This window comes from Palaemon carinicauda, chromosome 41 (assembly GCF_036898095.1).
Source record: "Palaemon carinicauda isolate YSFRI2023 chromosome 41, ASM3689809v2, whole genome shotgun sequence".
Taxonomy (NCBI): domain Eukaryota; kingdom Metazoa; phylum Arthropoda; class Malacostraca; order Decapoda; family Palaemonidae; genus Palaemon; species Palaemon carinicauda.
In genome coordinates, this window is record NC_090765.1 from 1,093,561 (window position 1) to 1,099,599 (window position 6,039).

The window sequence follows — 6,039 nt, forward strand, 5'->3', positions numbered from 1 at the left end:
GGTCATGATCCGAGGAAAGTTGCTTCATCCTTAAACTTCTTTAACTTTATGGATTTTGAACACCTTCGTTCATACACTGGCTGGAAGTCTTCCAGGGTATTCTTTCGCCACTATGCTAAGCAAGTGGAGCAGCTAAAGAGGTCTGTGGTAGCAGTTGGTTGCGTCGTTAACCCTGCTGTTTAACTCTGCGAGGAACAGTGGAATCATTCGGGACTTTGATTCTTGGGTGAGTGGTTAGTTATATGCGTTGATATAACTAGTAGTGAAGGCTCTGAGAGCCCACAGTGACTGTTCCAGCGTTATGGTGATGGTAGCACAAGTACAGACAGGTGTGCCAAGCGTTTGCTAACGCTAATGTCAGCAAAGTAGTAACATGGACGTTAACTTTGATACCTGGGTATGTGGCAAGTGACCTATTTGTTTTCTTTCAGATAACCATTCATCCATGCACTACGGTACTTGTGTAAATTGTTGGTCATCCACCTATCATATGTACATATTTATGGTGACCATGTCTATTTATTGTTACTCAATAAACTTGTTCTCGGGAACCTTGCGTCTCCTTCACCTATATTGATTTCATGTTATTTATTGAGCATTTAGCCTATGTATATTAATCGGGGATATCTATAATAGCCTATTCCTTAATGCAAAGCCTTGTTGCACTGGTTTATACTTTCCTTAGCATAAAGGACTCCACCCCTCTCTGAGGACGGTGGTGGCAGCAAGTTTAATCCTACGCAGATATAACCTTTTTGTCAAATTTTACTTCGACCAGGGTGCTGGTCGGGAGTTTTCCCTTGGATGCTGTAGTCCCGTAAGACTATGCTTTACTTCATATAGAGTGAGACCACTATATTGTTCTGGCTGGCGAGTGATTCATACATAGGTATATGTACTCTTCGTTCTTTTCTAGAGCCTAGTAGGACTCCTCCCTGTAGGGGGCAGGAAGCGCTTTCATGGCTTATGATTAGTGAAAAGATGTATAACGGTAACATCTTAGGTCTTTCAGTCGAGTTGACTAAGAAACATTCCTGAGGAGTACGGCACGTATTGAGAATCCACAGATACAGTAATGCTCTGGTATACTTCCATCAGGACGACATGGCTTGAGCCCAAAAAACGGATTTTGAGCGAAGCGAAAAATCTATTTTTGGGTAAGATAGCCATGTCGTCCTGATGGACCCGCCCTGTTCCTTTAGAAAAAAAAAAAAAAAAAAAAAAAAAGAGTGAAAAGGGTTGTAGGACCCCTCCCTACATACAGTATCTGTAGCACCTCGTGTATCGCTACAAGGAATACAGATGGCGCCGCGAGCGGCGCAGGGCAGTCACGGACCCGTTAAAGATCCCTTTCCCCCTCTAGTGTCACGCACCTCGCGGACCTTATATATATATATATATATATATATATATATATATATATATATATATATATATATATATATATATATATATATATATATATATATATATATATATATATATATATATATATATATATATAGACTTTCATTACGGGATCCCCGGAAGTAGCTTTTATACATTACCATCCGGTCGAGTTGTTAAGTTGCGCCTCCGGAGCCAACGTTACTCATTCTTACTTGGATTAACTTTATATTAGTCACATATATATATTATATATACGATCCTTGTTCTCGACCTTCCCTTCCCTCTTTTGATATGATCACGGTTACGGTCTGACTTAATTTCAATTCCTTTTACAATCAAAATAGATCGGTTATTTTGATATTGATATTTAAGCAATCCAGACCCCCTGGGTCCCGATGGACCCCCTAGGTCCCGATGGACCCCCTGGGTCCCGATTTGCTTACATTCAATATACTTTATGGCTATATATAAAAGATTTATATTATGATATTGACATATATATACGTAGATATTTAAGCCCCCTAATTTGCTTTCATTTAAGATACTCATGTATCTTTTGTCTTACAGACTGTACGTATATAAAACATTGTTATCATGATATTGATATATAAATCTTCTATCATGATATTGATATCATTTAAGCACCCGGAGCCCCCGAGCCCCTATTTGCTTTCCTTCAGGATTCCTAATGTATATATAGAAAACATTTTTATCATGATATTGATATATAAATCTTTTATCATGATATTGATATATAAATCTTTTATCATGATATTGATATCATTCAAGCACCTGGGGCCCCTCGAGCCCCTATTTGCTTTCATTCAGGACTCCTGATGTATATATATATATATATATATATATATATAATATATATATATATATATATATATATATATATATATATATATAAAACATTTTTATCATCAGGATTCCTGATGAATATATATAACACATTTTTACCATGATAGTGATATATATAATTTGCTCTCATTCAGGACTCCTGATTTATATATATATATATAAAACATTTTTATCATGATATTGATATGTAAATCTTTTAGCATGATATTGTTATAATTTAAGAATCCAGGGCCACCGAGCCCCTATTTGCTTTCATTCTGGATTCCTGATGAATATATATAAAACATTTTTATCATGATATATATATATATATATATATATATATATATATATATATATATATATATATATATATATATATATATATATATTTTTTTTTTTTTTTTTTAAGCACCGGGGCCTCTAGGCCCCTAATTTACTTTCCTTTGAGATACTCATGTATCTTTTATTTTACAGACTATGCTGTGCAATGACGGCATGTGCCGCTGTCATCTATCAACCCTGCGGCCATGACATGTGTCATTCACACGCCCACTGTTCTGTCCGAGTGGATGACTTAGCTGTATGGCATCCAGACAATTGTGTAGTCTGCTACACAATGACCTCCACTCTAACATCTGACTCGGTGAGTGCATTGATACAGACTTGTAGGGAGTTACGATTAATTTCAAATATTAATTTTAAGGCCACTAGTCCTCTGGACTTCCCGCATGCCTTTCACTTAGTGTCTACGAAGTCTTTGGACTTCTTCACTTTTTTTTGGCACTAATATCCCTCGCTAATAGTCTGTTCTCTTTCAGTGCTCCCAACTTGAGAAAGATAGAGCTCGAGCTACCCTCAAGATCTGGATTGACGGGTTCGCCCGCAACGTGAAGGCCACACAGCCTTATATCCTCTCTGAGGAATGGTGGTTCCCGTCTCTACCCCCATGCTAAAACTTCACCTGCGGTCCCCAAAGAATTGGCGGATCCTATCATCGAGAGGTTCGAATCCCTTCTTCCGGCCCCGGACCAAGAAGAGACGGGCGGCACCCTAACCGAGGACGTCTCTACCCTGAACCTCGATGTGGAACCCATGGCTCTTGACGATCCCGACGCAGGTAGGGACGTAGGTGAGTCAGGTGGTTCCCGGGCTAAGATTCCTATCCCTAGCCAGGCTTTCTCTTCTACTTCAGAACACTCTTCTTTTCGAGGTTTTCCGGGGACAACCGGGCCTGGTCTCAGTCCCCGGCCTGTTATCCCCAAGGTGTGGGCTCATCGTGAGAATTTATATGCGACCCACAAGTCTTCCAAAGACCACAGGTCTTCGAAATCATCAGCTTCGAAGGCTAAATCTTCCTCCACCAGAGTCTCTTAAGACCCAATTGCTGTGCCTTCAACTTCTCACGGAGTAGTCTCCGTTCCGGCACCTGTTTCCCCCACCGGCGGAATCATCTAACCCGGTGGATTTTCCGAGAAGGTGTTTGCTCGTTTTGAGTCGATACTATCGGCTCATACGCAGCAATCACAAGAGAGAATAGCTTCTATGGAGAGCCTAGTTCAGGGACTCATGCGCTCGAGGCTGCCACCTCCACAATAGCAATACCCCATCCCCGACGCATCCAAGCTTCCTCCTTTCAATAAGAATAACCCTTGGAGGACAGCATTGCATGCCCCCTTCTCGGAGGGTTTGTTATCAATCGGAGATTTCGGTACCCGGCCTCTTGCGGATTATGAATTCTACCCGCCGGGTCTTGAATTCCCCTTCCCGGGCTACGCTTGCCTCAAGGAAGAGGCTCTGATTCGATTGGATAAGGTCCCAAAGGAAACTGTTAAATTTCCTAAAGAACAGGCACAGTCTGTCTTGGTCCGCATGTTCAATGAGTGGGATTGCTTGAACACAATGATTACGGCCTACAAAAGTTCATATACTGTACTATGTTTTTGGCCGACGACCAGACCCCTACCCCATGTGCGACCAAGATCATAGAGACGGTCTTTCAGGCTATCAAGGAAGAGAAGCCTTTACCTCACCTCAGGGAGACCGACTTACCCTCCCTTCTCTTTCCGGGAGACAGTGAATGTTGGCGGAACGCCCCAGCTACCTTCTCGGTAGGTAAGTTGAGCCCGGACTGTGCCTCGACGCAGTTCAGCGAACGGCTTCCCAAACTCCTGGAGTCTCTCATTAAATTGGAATATGAGTGGAGGTGTAGATTCAGCAGATCCCTTAATTCAGTTGCCCTTTCTGAATTGACTGTCACCACTTACACCGAGGAGGACCTCCTTAAGGCCCTCACTAAGTGGCTTTTGCAAAACTTTATGGCTGACGCCTATGATTTTCCAAATGCCAGGACCCATTGTCGACGACACATTCTATCCGAAGCCACGATTAGGGACGAACCTAATAGGCTCATCAAAGCTCCAGTCTGGGGCCTGGATCTTTTCCCAGGGGACTTAGTTAACTCGGTCCTTAGCGAGGCAGCTAGAGCCAACCAAAACCTCAAGGTTAGGTGGGGCCTGGTTTCAAAGAGGAGATATGAGCTACTAGTACCCCAATTCGAGGTAGGAAGAGATTGAGGCCCTTCCAATCTTCCCAATTCAGGCAACCTCTGCAAGTAGTTCAACCGGTCTCAGTCCACGGAAGAATTACGTCCCTTCACAAAAGATCTGCTACAAATGAATGCAACCCAAAGTTTATGTCGCTTAAGATTTCACGGACGCTTGTTCATCGTGCCAAAGAAAGACTCAGACAAACGAAGATTAATCCGGGACCTGTCTCGTTTAAATTTCTTCACTCGTTGCGACAAATCCCATATGCTTACCGTCTCGCAGGTGTGGACCTTACTTCCCTGTGGGGCCGTCACCACCTCCATCGATCTTACAGATGCCGATTATCACGTTCCAATAGCAAGGCATTTTCGTCTTTTTCTGGGCTTCAAGCTAGGCAAACAAGCCTATGCATTCAAAGTGATGCTATTGGGGCTCAACATACCACCCAGAATCTTCACCAAACTAGCAGAGACAGTAATTCAAGAGCTTCGGACTCAGGGGATACAGGTAGTAGCCTATCTAGATGATTAGTTAATCTGGTCAGACAATGCCCAGATTTCCCGCGTAGCAACGAACAAAGTCCTCACCTTCCTTCGGCAACTGGGATTCCAAGTCAACCTCGAGAAATCCCGCCGGGTCCCACAGACCAAGTTTCAATGGCTGGGGCTACAAAGGGACCGTTTCTCCCATACGCTGTGCCTCCCCAAAACCGAAAGGAAGGTGATAGAGAGGAATACAAAACAATTTCTCAAGGAAAAGTTGACCTTCTGAAGGAGCCGAGAGTGGATCCTAGGTTCCTTACAGTTCGCCTCCGTGACAGTCATCGTCCTGAGGTCCAAAATCAAGGACATAAACAGAGTGTGGCGCTCCAGAGCAACTGCAATACGCCGGGACAGACGTGCTCGCCTTTCTCCAACCCTGAGAAAAAGTCTGCAGACTTGGACGAAGATCAAGAATCTTTCCAAGTCGGTTCCTTTACAACACAAGAAAGTCCAAGGGTTATGGTCACCGGTCTTCCAACAAATGCACGTCAACGTCCTAGAGGCCATGGCAGTCTTCCTCACTTTAAAACGTCTCAATCCAGCCAGGAATCTCCATATCAGACTGGTTCTCGACAGTGCAGTCATAGTACACTGCCTCAACAGAGAAGACTCCAGTGGATGATATCTCAAGTCCCGGGTCTCCAGGTGGATCTGTTTGCGACGATATCCAATCGCAAATTAGATTGTTACGTAGCCCCCAACCTGGACCCTCAGGC